At 42.4% G+C, this 21,381-nt stretch overlaps 1 protein-coding gene across 2 annotated transcripts in view; it reads right to left on the bottom strand.

The window, feature by feature from the left end:
• The window catches only part of MMP28 (matrix metallopeptidase 28), a 565,317-nt gene that overhangs the window by 372,021 nt on the left and 171,915 nt on the right, over positions 1-21,381 (bottom strand). The window contains exon 3 of one of the 2 annotated variants that reach the window (XM_086954755.1): positions 1,522-1,596. The exons of the other annotated variant lie outside the window; for it this stretch is intronic. The gene's annotated coding sequence lies outside the window, so the exon portion shown is untranslated. The remainder of the gene's footprint in view (positions 1-1,521; positions 1,597-21,381) is intronic. 2 annotated transcript variants of the gene reach the window in all.

Below are 21,381 nucleotides of genomic sequence, written 5' to 3' on the forward strand. Positions count from 1 at the left end.
GTATGGAGGAGACCTGCAACAAAGTATCCTGGAATGGCGATAATTGGGAGCTCGCTGAAGGAGCCTGAGACCCTAGGACACACGAACCGTTGCTGGACTGAGTACAAGTTTCGGTGGAAAGTTACCTACGAGAGGTGCCTGGCCAGAGGAGGTGTTTCAGGGGCGTGTTCTATTAAGTGTGTATTTTGTATTAGGGACAGTGCCCAGAGGGAATAGTTAACAGAGAACCGTTAGGAAGATAGAAGAAGGGATCGATTCTTAGAAGGAAATCTTAGCCTTTGCTACTGACCCTTATACAATGTGAGTGTACTTTTTAGGAAGTCTTCATGAGCTGACACCTTTACTTTATCTTGTCTGGGAAATGCTAAGCAGGGATGCCACTTTAGTGCTAGAGTAGAGGCAGATATATTGGATATCGTTTAAAGCTACTAATGAAGACTGATTTAGACGCTGGAGCAGTTGTTGCCGGTTTAGTATTTTTGGAGTTGCTCATTCTTTTTATGCTACCGCAGGTCAGAGTGGTGTGTAGGATAAACTTTGTATTAGTGCCCATGTATTTCTTTAATCTCGTCAATTATTTTTGGCTTTGTAATAAAGCCCTAAATTTGAAGTCTGAGTCAGTGATCTTTTCCAGAGTCATAATTAGTTAGTTTATATTGTTCAATTGTGAATGGATTGGGTTCTCCCCTTTACACTTTCCAGCAGGTAATAAAGATCCAGTAGACCGAGGATTCTTAGAGAGATTTAAAGATAAGAATCTGTAATCGTAAATGAGGCTGTTCGCTCTCAGAACAGCATGTATTCAAGATAGAAGTTATATGGATTCTAAGCAGTCTATTTCTTTAACTTTCAATTCACTGGAATGGAGGACACTTTCTTGTATCTCTCATTACCTGATAAAAAATATTTTTGGGAAATATTGAAATTTAGACTAGGACTCTAGGCCTTACTTTCAGTTCCATGTAAAGCATTAAAATCAAGACTAAATAATGGGATAGGTAAGTGTATTTTAAACATAAAATGCACTAGTTGCCACATTTTGTTTGATTGTCTTCTATTTATAACTCAACACAGGCAACTTTTAAAAACAGTATTTGTTAAATATCGAACACTATCTTTCTTAGTCTTCAGCAAAGAGGCTTTTTGGTGAATATGCACTATTTGTAAATAAAATGTGAATTTTAAGTTTATTTATAACCTTTGTGAAAGAAACATGTTTTAACTTGATTTTTAGATCTTTGGATTTTATTTTATATAATTGTTTACTAGACTATGGCCTCAATAGACAATTTAAACTGAATTGAATATCAGTTCTGAAATTCATTAAGCATCTGGTTACAGGTACTGGCTCAAGCGTATGGAGGGGGAGGGAGAGGGAAAGGGGAGAGGGGGAGGGGGGGAGACACAGGGGGAGAGGGAGGGGGAGGGGGAGGGAGAGGAAGAGGGAGAGGGAGAGGGAAAAAGGCACCCAAAGGAAACAGAAAAAAACTTATCACAGTTCTGAGCTTGGGTCATGCTTACCATATTCCCCATTAAGTAATCTCTTGTCGGGTCACAGGTTAGAGGAAACCTTGACAATAAAGGCATTCACATTTGCTGTTAATGAAGAGCAAATAATGTATATAAACACAATGTACACTACACAGACTTTAGAGATCTTTTTGCATTTAAAAATAAACATAAGGGCAGTGAGCATGGGCCAAGCTCAAAATGATTATGACAAAAGAGACAAACAGAACAGTCATTTTTGCCAGGCAAATAGGGACGTCTTGGGGTTTGTTATTGCTAATTGTTTTCATGCTGAACCAGAAGTAATATGGCAATACCTTCTTCGATTTGGTCTAATTTTACCCCAGGAGAAATGCCTTAAATGCTGGCCACCGTTTTGCCTATGCTGCACTCCTACTGTCCAACCTTGTACTCATTACGTTAATTGAATGCTTAACCCGACTACACAGAAAAACTCAAGTTTATAAATCTATGACAGCGAATGCTGGAGAACTATTGTTTTGCTATGGGGTCTCCAAAGTATGTATGTATGTATATATATGTATATATATATATATATATATATATATATATATATATATATATATATATATATATATATATATATATATATATACACACATATATATATATACACATATATATATACAATACCAAGAAATCGCTGCACACACCTTGATTACGCAGTGACAAACGTGACAAACACCCTACGCGTTTCGAACCGTAGTTCCTGTTCACGGTAGCTTAGGTGATTAGTCCCTTCATTATTTCAATGCATTCAGCCTGTAGGCACACCCTCTGTTTACCTAGGGCATGCTGGGACTTGTAGTTTAAATTAATGTTATTGCCAATTCAATTATACATTTCAAGGTCGTGGGGTTTTGCAACATTGGGGCACTGATTTATGTTACTGCATGTGGAAAGCATGTCCGCAGTTAAAAAGGACAATATCGCTTTGCTGACGCTCGTGATTACACGTGCGTATATAATCAACTCTCTGTTTACCTGAGGGTTGATTGCGATGCGTAACTGTATGGACCGAGGTCCTTTTGGCATTAGAGGGCTGAGGGCCCTACGTCCCCAATGTGTGCAGGAGCCCACGACATTTGGTTACTTTATCAATGATTGGCAGTCCTGTATAACCAAAGATAACTCAGTTATCGTGACTGTTATTAGCAAGGTTACTATAGCATTGGTTCTAAGAACACATAACCGTGATTATTGATCAAGAGTTTATGCCTTATGCAGGATAGTCTGTTGCTTGGTCCTCATAGATGAACATAAAGTTCTTCATCGCCGTTGAGGCCAGCAGGCTGTTTCGTTTTGAACCTCATGATTAACTTGGATTCAAGTCATCTTAGTCTTTGTATGCGATTGCCTCCTCTCTCATGCTGTGGTACACTTGCAAGTCCAAAATATCTTACATCTAACCAAGTTTTGTTTTCATGATTTGCTAATTGTTTTGCAATTGCATAGGAGTGGTCGCTGTTCTGGATGGCTCGTATGTGTTGAAGTATTTGTGTTTTTACCGAGCATGTCGTGCTTCCAATGTAAGATTTTCCACAATAACATTGGATCATATATACAACAAATGACGATTCGCAGTTAATGTTGGTTCAAATTACAAAGTTTTTGCCAGCAGCGTCTTTTAAGTTTTTGATGTTCCGTCCTATCTTGCATGCTTTGCAGATTGCACATTTGTTAAATTCATGTTTCCTTATGTCAAGCCAAGACTCTGTTTTTTTCATTTCGAAATGACTGAGTTAGTTGGTCCGCGAGATTCGGTGCCCTTCTGTAGGAGATTAGAGGATAATCTCCTATGGTTGTTCCAATATCTGGATCTTTGCGTAGTACATGCCAGAATTTCATCATGGCTTTTTGTATCTTGTAGCTTTCTTTACTGAAAGTCATTATCATCCTGGGTTGATCCTCTTTCTTATTTTCTGTGATTTCTTTTGTGGCAACAGTTACGATGCTTTGTTTGTTGATGAGGGTGTCTTCTCTTGATTTGTATCTTGCTTTTGTTTCACATGCGTTGAGATCTGTGGTTTTATAACCCCTCTGTTTGAAGCGTTCTTTCGTTTCCTTGAATTTCTTTTCCATTTCTACATCCTCAGAGCAATTTCTTTTCATTCGCAGGAGCTCGCCGTACGGAATGCTCTTTTTCAATTTTTGGGGGTGAAAGCTCAGGCCGTGGAGAAGACTGTTAGTCGCTGTTTCTTTCCTATGGACAGTGGTTTGGATTTTTCCATCTGCTATATACACCTTTGTGTCCAGGAAGACTATTTCCTTCGCACTGATAGTATATGTGAATTTCAACCCAAAAGAGTTCTCATTGAGGATGTTGAAGAATGTCAGGAATTCTGCTTCAGTGCCCTTCCATAAAAGGAAGAGATCGTCGATGAAACGTAGCCAAAGGGCCACTTTGACCATGTGATGGTCGTTTTCCTCTCTCCAAGCCACGCCCTTCTCCCACCATCCCATGGTGAGATTGGCGTAGCTTGGAGAGAAAGAAACTCCCATTGCTGTGCCACAACATTGTTTGTAGATGGTTTTGTTGAATAGGAATATGTTGTTAAACAAACACAGTGAGATCATCTCCATGATCATTTTCGAATGCTCTCTCTGGGTGATGGGTTGTTGATCAAGAAAATTTTTGATCGCTGTTAGTCCAATGTCATGGTTTATCGATGTATACAACGATATCACATCGATGGTCACTAACAAGTAGTCTGCTTGCCATTCTGTTTCCATTAAAGTTCGTAGGAAATCGCCCGTGTCTTTTATGTAAGAACTTAATGTAGGTACTAGCGGAGCTATGAAATAATCCGCATAACTGGATACGTTCTCATAAAGGCCACCACAACTGGAGATTATCGGCCGTCCCGGAGGCTTGTTGAGAGTCTTGTGTACTTTAGGTAAAAAGTAAATGGTCGGGGTGATTTGATTCTCGACCATTAAAAATTTCTTTTCTGCATCAGTTATTAAGCCTTTTTCGTACCAACCGTTCAGTTTGATTTCGAGTTCGTGTTTCATCATTTCCGTTGGATTTTTGGTCAGTACGGTGTAATTTTTGAAATTTTTTAGTTGTCTCATAGCTTCCTCTACATAAAGTTCTTTGTCTTGAACTACAATATTTCCGCCCTTATCCGCGGGTTTTATTTCGATTTGGGCGTTATTTTTTAGGCTGAGTATCGCCTGGCGTTCACCTTTAGTTAGATTTTCTTTTCTTTTTTTGTTTTGGGCATTTCTTCAATTTCATTTGTTACGAGTTCATAGAAGGTGTCAATTTTATTGCCTGGATAGAGAATCGGACAAAATTTGGATTTCGGTTTGAAATCTGTTCGTTGCCGTTCATTAGATGTAATGTTCATTTCGTCTAATACCTGGGTGTCTGGAATTTCAGTTTGTTCAATTTCATTCGCCAATTCATAGGCAACTCTTATTTGCGGAACTTCCGAGGTGCGGTATATTGCATTCATGTTTGATGATACGTTGTCTTCTGGCGTTTTGGTCTTATTTGTCGGTTTCTTGGCAAAGAATTTCTTTAATTTAAGTTTTCTGGTATATTTGAGGTCTATTTTGGTTTCAGTTGTGTCATGGTGTGTTTCCGGACAGAAAGAAAGCCCCTTGTTTAGCAATTTCATTTCGATGGGTGTTAGATTGTATTTGGATAGATGTATTACTAGATTGGGGGTTGTTGTGAAATGTTGTCCTATTTCATCTTGTTCGTGCGGGCTCTTAGGTTGTATCTGCTTCCCTGTGCGCTTGCTGCATCTTATTTTGCGCTTGGGTTTCCTGGGGCTTGGGCTCCTCTTCCTCTTGATCGGTTTTGATACTGTCCACGGCCTCTGCTGTTGCTTTGTGGTGTTTGTTGCACATGGTATAGCAACTGCATCTCGTCTAAAAAAGACATTCTGCGAAGACCAGGGCGTCTCTGTTTGCCCTCACTGAAATCAGATTCAGATCCGCTTGTTTGTTCACCAGGTGTCAATGTTCCTGTTACCCATTGTTGCTTGTAAATATCATATTTTTTGGCAAAGGTTAAAATGGTGCCATATTTGTAGTCATCTTGATCCCTACAAAATTTTCGTTGTTTGCTGTTCTGTACCATCCTCTTCATGGTTATCTAGGTTTTTTTCCATTTCACTTCTTAATTTCTTTAATATGCCAGATTCCTCATTTAGGGCCGTTATTTTAGATTCCAATTCCACAATTTTTGTGTGTAGTTCTTCGACCTCTATTCTTGCATATTTAATTATTATTAGCATCATATTGTTGGAGCATCCCATGTTATTATTGCCCCATTCCTCGAGCATTTCGGGCTTGGTGTCTGGATGGTTCGGCAAGGTAAAGATGCGAAGACCTCTTGGTACCATCTTGAGTTCCACATATTTTTCTAATGTCAAGATTACCCATTCTCTAGAGATTTCTTTCCTCATTAGCTTTTCCAGTTGTATGAATAGCGTTTTACTTGTAGTTGGGATCGATTGTGGTGTTGTGGTTGTTTCATCTTTGTTTTCCCGTACTGTGTCTGTTTGGAAAATGCTTTCTGCTTTAGTAGCTCTTTTAACTCTTCTTTCTTCCATTATTTGTGCTTGCTACCACAGTCACAGTGTGCCGAGTTAACGGTGTATAGTTTGTTTTGAAAAGCGTTTTAGGGATCTGTGTCACTTGCGCTAATGGTTCTTTTCTTTTTCTAGGAAAGAAACAGCGACTAACAGTCTTCTCCACGGCTTGAGCTTTCACCCCCAAAAATTGAAAAAGAGCATTCCGTACGGCGAGCTCCTGCGAATGAAAAGAAATTGCTCTGAGGATGTAGAAATGGAAAAGAAATTCAAGGAAACGAAAGAACGCTTCAAACAGAGGGGTTATAAAACCACAGATCTCAACGCATGTGAAACAAAAGCAAGATGCAAATCAAGAGAAGACACCCTCATCAACAAACAAAGCATCGTAACTGTTGCCACAAAAGAAATCACAGAAAATAAGAAAGACGATCAACCCAGGATGATAATGACTTTCAGTAAAGAAAGCTACAAGATACAAAAAGCCATGATGAATTTCTGGCATGTACTACGCAAAGATCCAGATATTGGAACAACCATAGGAGATTATCCTCTAATCTCCTACAGAAGGGCACCGAATCTCGCGGACCAACTAACTCAAAGTCATTTCGAAATGAAAAAACCAGAGTCTTGGCTTGACATAAGGAAACATGGATTTAACAAATGTGCAATCTGCAAAGCATGCAAGATAGGACGGAACATCAAAAACTTAAAAGACGCTGCTGGCAAAAACTTTGTAATTTGAACCAACATTAACTGCGAATCGTCATTTTTTGTATATATGATCCAATGTTATTGTGGAAAATCTTACATTGGAAGCACGACATGCTCGGTAAAAACACAAATACTTCAACACATACGAGCCATCCAGAACAGCGACCACTCCTATGCAATTGCAAAACATCTAGCAAATCATGAAAACAAAACTTGGTTAGATGTAAGATATTTTGGACTTGCAAGTGTACCACAGCATGAGAGAGGAGGCAATCGCATACAAAGACTAAGACGACTTGAATCCAAGTTAATCATGAGGTTCAAAACGAAACAGCCTGCTGGCCTCAACGGCGATGAAGAACTTTATGTTCATCTATGAGGACCAAGCAACAGACTATCCTGCATAAGGCATAAACTCTTGATCAATAATCACAGTTATGTGTTCTTAGAACCAATGCTATAGTAACCTTGCTAATAACAGTCCCGATAACTGAGTTATCTTTGATTATACAGGACTGCCAACCATTGATAAAGTAACAAAATGTCGTGGGCAGCTGCACACATTGGGGACGTAGGGCACTCAGCCCTCTAATGCCAAAAGGACCTCAGTCCATACAGTTACGCATCGCAATCAACCCGCAGGTAAACAGAGAGTTGATTATATACACACGTGTAATCACGAGCGTCAGCAAAGCGATATTGTCCTTGTTAACTGCGGACACGCTTTCCACATGCAGTTACAGAAATCAGCTCCCCAATGTAGCAAAAACCTACCTCCTTGAAATGTATAATTGAATTGGCAATAACATTAATTTAAACTACAAGTCCCAGCATGCCCTAGGTAAACAGAGGGTGTGCCTACAGGCTGAATGTATTGAAATAATGAAGGGACTAATCACCTAAGCTACCGTAAACAGGAACTACGGTTCAAAACGCGTAGGGTGTTTGTCACGTTTGAAAATAAAGAAACTGCGTAATCAAGGTGTGTGCAGCGATTTCTTGGTATTGCACGAAATTGGGACACTGTCCTGGTCCCATCGCTGGCACCTACTGACCAGTGCTCCCGCTGCGACAGGACAACTTGTGAGATTTTATATATATATATATATATATATATATATATATATATATATATATATATATATATATATATATATAGCTTTAGGTTTCACAAAGTAGGGAATTTTCACCTTTACAGTGGATAATGAAGAAATATTTAGTATTTGACAGCTTTATAGAGCACTAGATGTATGCTGTTGGTTACTTCGGCACACAAAGTTTTAAAAATAATATAATCTGGTTGATGAAGCAGAGCCTTGACTGACTTCCTTGTTTGTGCCCCTTTGCTGCACAGAGAACTAAACTGTAAGCACGTCTGAAAAGTTCAATCAATCAATCAATCACAGCATTTATATAGCGCATCACTCACCCAAGAGGGTCTCAAGGCGCTAGGGAAGGGGGGGTCCACTACTGCTCGAACAGCCAGGTCTTGAGTTGCTTCCTGAAGGCGAGGTGGTCTTGGGTCAGGCGGAGGTGGGTCGGGAGGGAGTTACATGTTTTGGCGGCGAGGTAGGAGAAGGACCGTCCTCCTGTGGTGGCTCTTCGGATGCGGAGGACGGCGGCGAGGGCGTGGCCGGTCGATCAAAGCTGGCGTTTGGGAGCGTAGAAGTTGAGGCGGCTGTTGAGGTATCCCGGGCCTTGGTTGTGTAGGGCTTTGTGTGCGTGGGTGAGGAGTTGGAAGGTGATTCTCTTGTTGACCGGGAGCCAGTGCAGGTCTCTCAGGTGTCCGGAGATGTGGCTGCGACGGGAGATGTCCAGAATGAGATGTGCTGAGGCGTTCTGGACCTGCTGGAGTCTCTTCTGGAGCTTGGCGGTGGTTCCGGCGTAGAGGGAGTTACCGTAGTCCAGACGGCTGGTGACGAGGGCCTGGGTGACCGTCTTCCTGGTCTCGGTGGGGATCCACCGGAAGATCTTACGTAGCATGCGCAGGATGTTGAAGCACGACGAGGAGACGGCGTTGACTTGTCTGGTCATGGAGAGGGAGGAGTCCAGGTTGAAGCCCAGGGTGGGTGCGTGGTCCGTTGGTTGGGGTGCGCTGCCAGGGCGGGGGGCCACCAGGAATCGTCCCAGGCGGAGGGTGAGGATCCCAGGATGAGGACTTCCGTCTTGTCCGAGTTCAGTTTCAGGCAGCTGTTCTTCATCCAAAGTTCGATTTTTAGCAGTTTTCTGATGCCATGTAGATTGATTTCGCTCTTAGGTTTAGGCTCCATGCATTCCAAAGTTTAATGACTTGACTTCTAAGGATCTACCTCTGTGTATAAAGCATTTTTCTGCGATTAGGTGTACAACAAAAACCATGGTACCTCGTTCTTTTATAATGGAGGGATAAAGAACTTAGATGTTTAAGGCCATTTTCCCATTATCATGTTGTGATTCTATCTAGGACCCTAATTAGATATTCCCGATTTATGCCCTCATGTGGTTATAACAAATAATATCCTTATAAAGGCATGAGAATCATATCCATATTTAGTAATAGCCAATGCGGTCCAAATACGGCAAGGCTACTCCCATAGACTCCTAGAAAGTACAATGCGTTCTTTAAACAAACCAAACCTTCAGCAGGCCGGGAAAACCCACTTCTTTTGTTTTGATTTGAGCAAGAACTCCTGCAGTCCAGAAAGAACTGTTAGTTCTTAGTGACGTCTTCTGTCCAACCTTACGTCAAACCCGGCACCTTTCAGGTATAAATATACCAACTTTGCCTTAAGCAAACACACAGTGGTTGGGAGCAGAGCGACGACCTACTTGCCCGAAGCACAGCTGTTGCGAGAGCCGAAGGAAGCCGTCCCTCCCTTTGACACACCGGGAAAGAAGCTGCCTTTTCTCCTGCTGAGAAATCCAGCTCCGGTGTTTCCAGGCACCCTTGCGGGCTACTGGGAGATCGAGTCCTGAGAGAGAGATACAAGACCTCCTTCATTCTAGAACCAAGGTACGGAGTCGACTAAACCCTTGAGAGAATTCTTGATTCAGATACTTGGCAAAAACCAACTTAACTTAAACTGCGACTTACTTACTCTTTCCCACGTATTAGGCTTAGGTCAGGTACACTGTATTTAGAAGCACCAGTTGAGTATGTTAGTCATTGTTTTTATGTATGTATATATTTTATCCATTTTAAAGTATCATAAGGCTTAGAAACCATATCAATGCTTTTACAGTATTATTTCATAATACTCCTTTTACTGTACGCACTTTATTTCATGATAAGTATTGCAATTGTGGCAACTCACTTCTCTTGCATGAGAAAGAAGACTGCTCAATAAATACCACCTTCTATTGAAAACGCCCGACTCTCTATTTCTCTGCACTCTGGTGAAACTAAGCATGCACGATTGACTGAGTGAAATAGCGGTCTATTGTTTTCACACGACTCTAGAGATACACTCTTTATTCTGAGGGAGTAAAGTTGTCATGTTTATTCGGTTGTCAGAACCTAATCCCTTCTTGTCTAATTCAGGATGGTTAACTCTCTCCTGAACATTCGATAACGTTTCTAGTGACCTCTGAGCTAGCTGGCAAAACGAATTAAGTCTATAGTCAGTAGAGACCTAGATGACCTCAGTCCTACGTCTACACTGCTGTTTATATTATTCCAATGCGCAGAGCCTATTGGGAATATAGGAACTACACTACAATCATTGTGATTAACGCAGAGGACGTTAACTTAATCCTTGCATCGGCTGAGAGCGAGCCAAGTGCTTTTAGTTGGGGTTTGATGCAGTTATGTTTGACTAGGTTAAGGCACACTGTGTAAACCTATTCTATTGGCTCTGCCTGTGTGCTTTTGGGAAACTAGATTTCAGAGCAAGGTCTACAGTGTCCCGTAACTAGTGCTCTGGTCTATGGCTCGATAAACAGACTTCCACCAATTGTTCCAACTAGGGGGCGTTTCCTGTCGCCACAACAGGCAAATCTCACTCCTTGCCAACAATATCAAATAAAACACCAATTTACATTGGGACCCAGACTGAGATCGTAACCCACCCAGCATATCCGCCACCCCAAAGAAAATGAGAATTGGGCTTACCTCCATTTCTAGACCCAGAAATCTGGAAATGGTCTTACCGACGTCCAGCCAAAATTTGTGTATTCTGGGGCAGGACATGAATATATGGACATCATCCGCACTCTGGAAACAACACCTCCAGCAGCTTGCTGCACCTCCACCCCTCAGTTTAGAGACCTTAAGCGAAGTCCAGTATATCCTATAGAGTGTGAAGAAATGATTTCTTCTGAGAGCAGCAGGTTCAATCACTGAATAAAGCAGATATTTGCCATAACTCCTTCCAGTCTTCGCCTGGCAAGTAATTCTCCCAGACCCGGTACGTCGTATCCATTCTTCTTTCTGCTGCCGCCAGAAGATAGGTGTACCATAGGGCAACTTCTTTCTTCCTCTGAAGTTGATTTTGCAAAGTCATTCTCCATATCATCATCCAGACTATACGACCAACTTTGCGATTTACACCATGACAGAAGCTGGTAGTACTTAAATCTGGGATAAAGTTCCAGCAGTGGTTCGATTCCAGAACTCCCAGGGAAGACATTTGCTGTCCTGTACCAGATCCCCCCCATACTAAGACTCCTGCCGCTTTGAGCGGGTAAGCTAGGGCGTCTAAAAGGCACTACGGCGTTCCAGGAGAATCCCACACATGGGCCCACTCACTGTAATAAGGAAGCCCCAAACAGAGTTGACAGTCCAACCAAAGTTTGGCCGCCATCCCCAGCGTTTTCAGCCGAACCTTTTTGTAGAATTCGGGGAAACCAAATTTATACATAAAGCCAGATTCCACTACCCCCTCCAACATGGCTTTGAATAGAATACCAGTCAAGGAATCATCCGGGGAGTGCAGTAACATCCAAGCATTTTTTAGTTGATAAGCACAACAGTAAAGTTAAAAATCAGGTAAGCCCATACCACCCTGTGATAATTTACGCCTAAGTTTTTTCCAGGACAGTCTAATCTTCTTCCCTGCCCAGATAAAAGAAGAAATCTTACCCTGGATTTTCAGCATCTCGGTTTTTGGAAACTCCAAAGGTATATTATTAAAAAGATAAGTATACTTTGGGAGAACACACATCTTAATTTAATTAACACAACCATATTGTGATAGTGGTATGATCAGCCATCTTTTTAAGAGAATCTCAACTTCTATTGAAATTCTGCCTAGATTCTCCGTTGGAATTTTCCTAGGGTCTTGAGATATTGTAATCCCAAGGTATCTTAATTCTGTCTCTTCCCCTTGATTAGTCATATTCCAAGCCATGAAATTCATTTTATTTTTATTTATCTCATAACCTGAGAACTTCCCGTAGGTATCAGATTCACGTATAAGCTCAGGCAGGGTAGTATCTACACAGGAGGAGGACAAGACTAGATCATCTGCGTAGACAGCCAATTTTCTAACGAGCCCACCCATTTTAAATGGAACAATCTTTTCATTTAACCTTAAACTCTAGGCAAAAGGCTCGAGATAAATATAAAAAAAATAGGAGACAACGGGCATCCCTGCCTTTTTCCACGTTCTATGTTTACCATCGGGGATAGGCTACCATTGACAAGAATACGAGCACTGGGTGAACTATAGATTTTTTTGATTACCTCTCTAAAGCCCACGGTAAAGCCCATAACATTCAAGGTTCTATCTAAAAAATGCCAGTTGGCGCGGTCGAAAGCTTTGGCCGCGCCAACCGTAATGATTGACAGAGGGCAACCCGAAGAAAAAGCCAAGTCGACTGAACCAATCAGGGTATAAACCAGCTCTGACATTTGCCCACCAGGAAGAAAACCCTTCTGGTCTTCATGTATTATCTGAGGTATAAATTTACAGAGCTGTTTGTTCAAAATCCCAGCCAATACTTTATAGTCTACGTTTAATATTGAAATAATGACATTGGGCGGTACGATTGACACTCCAAAGGGTCCTTATCAGGCTTGAAAATCAGGGTGATAACTGCATCTGAACATGACTCTGGTAATGGAGATGTACCCTTTAATATTTCATCAAACAAATTCAACCAGACCGGGATAATTTCATCTTGCAGCATATTATAAACCTCGATCGGAATTTAATCTGGTCGGGCAGCTTTTCCCTTTTTAGCCAGGTTTAACACTTCCAATATCTCACTCCCTGATATATCTCGAGAGAGAGAGAGGAATTCTTGACTGGCCTCTGTTAACCGCGGCAAAGTTTCTCCTTGAGCCAGCGATCTGTGGGCTTGTCACCCCGTAGAGGTCTTCATGATATAGATCTTGAAAGAACCCTGTGAAAACCTGAGCTATTTCATCTTTTTCTCCGTCAGTTGTGTACCCTTCTTGATCCTACTTATATAAATGTTGGCTCTATCAAACCTTGACTTGGCAAGAATCTTACCGCAGTTTTCCCCTTTATCAAACTCCCTCATTTTGCTTAACTCACACTTTTGGCAGAAAATTTCTTCAGTTTCAAGTTTGAATTTTAATTGACAGTTCTTCACTTTCTTTACCCAGTGCTTTTTCCCCCTGGTCTTCAGGAGGTCTCACCCTGAGCTCAGCTTCGGCCCTCGCTATCTGCAGTTCTAGATTGGCCAATTCTTCCCTCTCTGACCTAGCCCACACTGAGACTGCCCCTTTTAGTGTCCCTCTAAGCCACGCCTTAAAGGCATCCCAGACAATATACAATGGGGCAGACCCAAGATTGTTCCGGAAGAATATTTCAGTTTCTAATTTTAAAAAACTAGGCGTTGAAGTTAGTAGGAGAAACCTCCTATTCAGTGTCCATCTCCCTATTGAATAATCTGGAGGAAAGTCTAGATTAAAGACCAGAGCACCATGATCCAATAGATGAATGGGCATGTATTTAATTAGAAGGACCCTATGTATATCCGCCTGTTCCATAAATAGATAGTCCAATCTGGAATAGTGAGAGTTCTTCTTACTATGGAAGGAATACTCCTTAACCTCGCCATGTTTTTTTTCTCCAGACATCATATAAGTTAAAAAAATGTCAAAGTATTCAGGAGATGCGCTTTTACACGCGGGACTGCTATCTGCTTGCGAGGGGAAGACCTGTCTAACCTATTGTCTAAGAGTACATTAAAATCTCCGGCCTGGATCAGTAGAGCTTCAAAGTCGGCAAGGGCCAAACAGAGTATTCAGAGGGGAGATATCGTCTTCGTTAGGGCCATTTAAACTAACTATGGTCTGTTTTACCCCCCTTAACTTAATCTCAGCAATGACCCAACGTCCTCTGCAGTCTACCTGGGACTTCGTTATCTCCACTCCATAATTTCTTTTTAGTATTTCTTTAGAACAGCATTGTTGATCCGAAGCTACAATTGTGTCCACCCATTTATGTTTGACGAATAATGCCTTACACTCTGCTTGCCTAGGTGAGTCTCCTGAAGGAAAATGATTCTAGCTGAGCTATCCCTCAAGTACTGAAGAATCAGACGTTGCCTTCTTATTACCCTCAAGCCATTAACGTTCCAGCTGAGACATTCAAGTTGTTGTGTCCCTACCTGGGTGGTCCTATCCCCTATCATTAATCTGAGCCCACCTTTTACTGTAGCTACTAGAGGTTGTAAGGTCACATGATTTTTTTTTCCCAATGCTCCCCACCAAACGTGAAAACTCCCAAAACACCCCAACATCCCAACATCCCCCAACCCCCCCTCCCATTCCGCGGGGACCCTCCCATACAACCTACTTGCAATAATTATTGCCTATTTGAGCCTTGCGCTTCTCGCCTCTGTGTACCAAATACAACCTTGAAAAGAAGATTTGATGCTGGATCACTAACCCCGTCCTTAAACGGCTGCATTATATTGTGCCAAAAAGGTGGCTACCTCCTCCGGGAGCCATAAATTATACATCTTATTTGTAAGGACTACTTTCAGAAAAGCTGGAAAACGCAACTGGATCTGGGTCCCTATATCCTTTAATGCATCCATACCTTTTCCCAACTCCCACCTCCTGTCCTCAGTGACCTGGGGGATATATGAACTGTAAACAACCTTTACAACGAAACTTTTACAACGCACTAACATTATGACGCAACTTTTACAACGCAACCATTACAACGCATTGCGCCTGGGGGGCGCTCTAGGATAGGGAATAGGTTTAATGTACTATCCAACACCTTCCCTACTATCCACGGGGACTGGAGTTGGAATAGTAAATTAAACTATTCACTATCCAGCGCCCCAAAGCACTATGCGTTGTAAAAACCGCGTTGTACAGGCATGCGCGGTAAAAGCATGCGTTGTAACGTCATACATCCATCTGAACGGACTCTAAACGAGGCGCCTTGCACCTGTATAGACTTAAGTTTAAGAGCCGCCCCCAGTAGCTTCTCCTTAAGAGTGTAGGACTGTATAAATACCAGGATCTTTCTAGGTTTTTTCTGAGCCGGGTTTAGCCTGAAGGGGTCTCTATGGATTTGCTGTATTTCTATATCCCAGACTGAGGCAGATGCAATCTGAGGGAAAGCATTAGTCAGGATACTGATACCATAAGATTTTAAGATTGTCTCCTTTCAGCCTTTCTTTTAGATCTAGGATCCTAATATTATTCCTCCTAGACATATTTTCCAGCCTCTACAGACATTCTGCCATGTCTCGCTTCTTCTCCTTTAATCTCGAAATCTCTTGGGCGTTGTTCTTAGCCTCTTGCCCGAGGTTCCCTACTTTTTGTTCTAGCTCGTCCATCCTATGGGTGAGTGTCAGGAGGTTTTCTTCAAGGCCGGTGCTTTGTATATTTTTTTTATTTGTTTCCGAGATAGAGAAGCGGGCCCTCATTTCCAGTGACAGTCGTTTTATTAGGCCCTGAACCGTTTCTGCACTTTGGGGTCCCTCTTCAAGCGGGGCTGGCCCTACCTCCGAATTCTTCATGTCTTTCCTCCCCACTCAATACAGGCAGAGTACTCAGAGGTGCAAAACGATTGGAGTGTATAATAGAGTAGTCTACCGCCTCCCTACCTTCCTCTACCATGACACTAGAAACACCCTGCCTATTGAGGGCAGGATTGCCGTAGGGATTAGCCATGAAATAGGTCCCAAGTGAAGGAGCAACTTTTATGGGGACTAAATTCTTTGTTTTCTTATGGCCCTTTGCAGGCGTAAGCTTGACTGGTTTATTAGCTGATTTGTTGGCTTTATTCACAACCAGCCTCTGTTTAACTATTTGTCTGGCTTGGCCTTGATCGCTCTCCGTAGCTCGGAGGTTGCTGTGTTGCCTGCCCCCCACCTCCCGTGATCTTAAATTTATACCTCCTCCCCCGAGAAGGTTCAGTATATGACGTAGAGGGAGGGATAGAGGCACTGGGGGTAAAAATAGGACCTAAACTGGCTAGAATATCAGATTGTGCTGTGTGTACCTGTACCTGTCCGCCCCCACTGCTTAAGGTGAACTCAACTGCTGAGCAAGATTGGGACTAGCTACCTCCAAGGAATAAAGGTGTGGTACTTTAAAGGAATGTTTGCGATACCCCAGAAGATAGGTGGAGGAGTCAGAAGAAGAAGAAGACAATCTTAGTCCTGTAAGTCTAATTGGGTCTACACTTAGCTGAGGATAGGGGTCCTGCTTTGACCCGAGCTTGCCCTTGCTTGATGTAATATGGGTGGCGACCCTGAGCAGGCCCAGGCTATAGAGGATATCTTCCCCCTAATACGCTGAACCGTACACAACGAAGCTCCACCAAAGCCCCAGCAGCTCTATGGAACGTGGTCAACGGATTTTCAAACATCAAGCTGGACCGTAAATGACTAATATGGCTAGTAGAAATTCAAATGCAAAAATCAAAACTACATTCTTACCCTGTATGTGCAGCTGAGTATTAAAATGTTCAAAGTCAAAACCAGCCCCCTGAAAACTGAACCTTTCAGCTGCTTCTCAAAAACCAATGTTCTGCTATTTTTTTTTCTCAGTATTCTTTCCACTGCACTTCCAACAGCCGTTCAATAAGCTGCCTTCTGTCTTCCCTCCTCACCCACCTTTTGCTCGCAGGCAACTGGCACACATCGGGCCCCTCCAAGGAGTTTCCCCCGCAGGCAGAACGACGGCCGCCACAGCGGAACACCCCGAGCGGCTCCAAGGGCGCCACAACAGAAGCAGGCGGGGCCGCAGCAGTCTCTAGAGGGCTCCAGACCATCCAGGGAAACAGCCGCAGACCTCAGCGGCGGCGTGCTTGAACTCGCAGCCGCCGGGGATCTCCGGTCAACACGGTCCGCGAGACAAACAAGCCAGACAGACTGCACCACACCCAGAACAGTGCGATCAGTGTGATCAGTGTAAGTCAGCACGGTAAGGGGGAGGGCGGGAGAGATGATGCAGCATCCCAGTAGCAGAGGCGATCCTTGCTCACGACTCGCGACCGGCACCTAGCTGGCTGCCATGTTCCCGTTCCTTGTTTGCCCAAACTCCAGAGAGCTTCTTTTCTAACAATTTTCTGATTCTTTAGTTTTGGTGATTTTATTATGAGTGTTCCTAGGCCAGGAGGTCAGCCAGAACCAGTACTGATCTCTTCTCTTAGAGGGCCCCTACCTTCAATGGAAAACTGCTTCATCAAATTAAAGAAGAGATGCAAACATACAATGATGTTAGCCTGGTTCTCTGGGTGTTCTTCACTTTGAATTAAATTAGGTGTCAGTGTATTTTTGGAAATGTACCTGATAATTCTCTAAGAGCTACACCATTGGGCTTACATACTGAAGAGCAAGCAGGAACAAGCGATTGCTTGGTTGCACCACATGGCACCAATCATGAAGAAGATTTTAATGGAACTATTTTTATTTCTGAATGTGAATGGAAAGAAGGGATTGGATCAAGGCCAACGCAGCTCCAGAAAAGCCGATTCATTTCTCCCTTTCCAGGTGGAATAAATGGCACACTAAGTATAAGGGGGCAGCGAGAAGGAGGAGGGATAAGGTAGCTTTATTGTTTTCGTACATGTAGAGAGGGAGAGATTCTGTGATATTGGCTACTATGGATTCTGTGCCCTAGTTGTATCTGAATTCTAACTGACGAACATGGCTGAGTTGGTTCTATACCAAAAACGTTTTTGGATTTGTTTCGTAACTTCTCTTTTCATGCACGGGGTGTGGAAGGGTAGACACTGGTTGACTGTTTCCTGAGACAGGCCCATCTGCTGTTAGATTTTTACCATCCGGGGTTGTAGTCACTTGATCAGGGGGCATGAACAACTCCCGTGGTAAGAGAGGTATTCCAAATTAGTGATGTATCGTACAATCACATGTAGGAATTGTTTAAAGCATGCAATTTGACTTGGTTTTGTGGGAAAAATAAATGCTTTAGATATGGATGCCAACAGTAGAGACGCAAAACAAATGGATGGACGGAATGCCGAATAAATCATACATTCACCCCCAGTCAATAGACCGGAGTTAAATCCATCGTTCTGTTTTGCTCACCATGCTACCCCAGTTTAGATCCAATCATATGCAAATCAGTCTTGACCCTGTGCCTCATGGTAACGACCAGACTGAACTGCCAAGCCAGATCTTCCCTGGACTGATAACAAGTATCCTGGGACAGGTTTCTGGGTATTACCCTTCATCAGCCAGGCTAGCTTGAATCCAGTGGCACAGTGAGCAAGGGACCCACGTCTGGGCATACCCATCCCACTTAGGGTTAAAAGTGCTACGCAAATAGCATGCAGCTGTGACATAGGCTGAGAGCTATTCTTTGGTAATGGCTGTGGCAAGGGGGATGCAAACTGTCACTGTATCGGTGCTGGAACATGTGTCAAAAAAGTCTGTGGGTATGGATGTGGTGATGGAGTCCCAGGCTGAAGACATCCGATTTTCTGAGAGTGAGCCTTAGCAAAGTAGAAGAAATATTATGTAATAAGCTATAGGTTTATAGTGCAGCTGCCACTAATGAGTTTTAATTTTGGTGCATGCATACAATTATAATAATTTTCCTATGAAGCAGAATTTTGTCCCCAAACCACTTGGATCACAGCGCATTGGCAGCACTTTCAATAATCCTCCGACTGCAACTCTCTAGAGATAGTGACAGTAAAACAGAGCTTGGATCATCCCAACCACTGACGAGAAAAGATTAGGCATGTTTCTCAAGGAACAGTGAAACTTCACTGTCAATAACGATCAAAGCCATCCTAGACCTGCTTGAAAGCAAGGGGAAGTAGTTTCAATTTTGTTATTTTGTATGTATTTTTGTATGTTTCTAAAATACATTTTCCTATGTTTATTTAAATAAATCAATGTTATGTAGATTACTGGCATGGCAGCAATGGTGCTTTACACCACCCAGGGGGAAAGGCAGAGCATGGCATTGGAATGGTGTTTTATACACAGGGAACTATGGAAAGGTGCAGGTTATTGTTTAATTTACTTATTAGGTGAAATAATGACACTATAAAGAACATGTTGCTTATTTTAGCATAGAAATCAGACTAGCAATGCCACCTTAAAACAGTAAAAAGGGCAACAGTTATACTCTAAGAAAATATGTAATCTGAAGGGACAATATGTGTGTCTCATTATGAAATACTTTGGAAATTCATCGTGCTCTACCTATGGTCTAAACGGTAAACGGTAACTCTGCTGTATGACATCTGAGCATACAAGATCAACACACAAGTGCAGTTATCAGAGCATTATGTGCAACAGCTATGGCACTCTCTGTAGTACCAAAGCACAGTGAAGAGCCTATGGCACAGTGAATGCTCACCTAGCACAATACAGTCTGGGCCTGTTTGAGGACACGCGGCAGGCTGACATACTGAACATTATATTAGAAGCAGTGCCTGGATATAACAGGCCACACCATAAAAAATACATTCAGTATTCAAACACATATTTTTATTAGACTGGTAGTGTGGTAGGGAAGGAGGGAGGGTGATGAGGAAAATCAATCAACATACAATGTTCTAGCAATTATTAGACTTATGGTGCTGTATTTCTTTCTGAACTGCACTCAAATCATATGGTTTAGCACATATTCCAGGTTGTACTAAAAAAAAAAAACTTCTTGGGTAATTTTCTTTCTCTTTTCAGGACAATAGGTGGCATTCCTGGACAGAACGTAACAAGGCACCAGGTATGAATAGTTTGACCAGAAAGTACTGTTAACACTAAATAATTAAAACATTAAGAGACATTCTTGTCTTTGTCTCTTATTTTCTCAGGGTTCGTTTCTTTTGAGGTTTCTCCATCGCCTCTCTTTTTAAAAGGCAAAGGTAACTGCAAGGGTGGGATGAAAGGACAACAAAAACACAACAAAAAATATCCACCTTAGTGGTACCCATTATCAGGTCTTTGTTTTATCGCGGGGCCATCTATTTTGTGAGCCTAACCCTGGAGTCAGGTTATGTATACATATATCTTGGTCCAGCCCTGACGTGCGTTTCATTCAGCCAGGTGTTCTTTTTCAGGTGGGGAGGTTTGGATCTACTTCTACCTTTCAAGCCCCATCCAGCTTCTCTTCTGGCTCCCATCACCCACCTGGCAAGGCCACAATCCTCCTGGATTGGGGCAGCTCTTCCACGACGGACATTCCTGGAGGCGTCCACCACTCTTCAGACTTCTGGCTACTCCTCTGTGTCTTCCTCTGCCCAGTTTCTTGCTTCTTCTGTATCCTCCGTTGTCCTTATGCTTTCACCTCCCACTGCTTCTTCCTTCTCCTTCTCGGCTGCCTGCTTGTCTTCTGCCCTCTTCCTCCTCTTTCGTCTCGCCTCAGTTTCCTTTTTTTTTTCCCGACTTGTGTCTTCCAGTTTTTCCCCTAGACCTGCATTCTTCTCCAGCTGCCCAAGACGCTCTCCATTTCGGAAGGTTTTCTCCCACGATTCCCATCACGCCTCTCCTCCCTTAATTCTTCTGATTGGGAAGAATTGCTGCCACTGGGTACCTCAATAGGAAATCCAAATTCTCTTAATCTTTGCCTTGTTAATGGTATGTCTAGGGCTTAAATGGTTGCAGACTTAGAAACCACCTTAGTAGCCTTTCATTATTTCCTTTATTCTTTGACAGCCAAGTAAGGGGTGAGGGTTAGGTGCATGGTAAGAATTCAAGCCCTTTGAGATAATATCAGGATGCTTCGATTGCCTGTTTAATGGCCAAGCACTCCTTTTCCACTACCAAATATATTTTTCTCCATGTACAGATTGCTACTGATTAATAACGAGTTTTCTTGTCCTTCTATATCATGCTGCGAGAGAACTACACCTAACCCCATTTTATTATCTCGGAAAGGTCTGAAACTATAAAACAGGTTGGGAGTAATTACTTTTTTATTTTATTTCTCAAAGTCTTTCAAAACCTCATTATTTGCACCCCTTAAAAGCTTATTAGTATTTTTGTCCTTTTTGGGAGGTTTGTTAGGGGAGCAGCCAGTTGTGAAAACCAGGGAATTAATCTGTCATTGTATTTTATAAGACCTAAGAATGCTCCAAGATCTTTTCTGCTTTTGAGGAAGGCGACCACTCTGATTACAGATACTTTGTCTTCTTGTGGTTGGATGAGACCTTGACCTAACCGATAACACAGATATTCAACGTAGTAACTTGCC

The sequence above is a fragment of the Lissotriton vulgaris genome, chromosome 2_1 (genome assembly GCF_964263255.1).
Source record: "Lissotriton vulgaris chromosome 2_1, aLisVul1.2, whole genome shotgun sequence".
Taxonomy (NCBI): Eukaryota; Metazoa; Chordata; class Amphibia; order Caudata; family Salamandridae; genus Lissotriton; species Lissotriton vulgaris.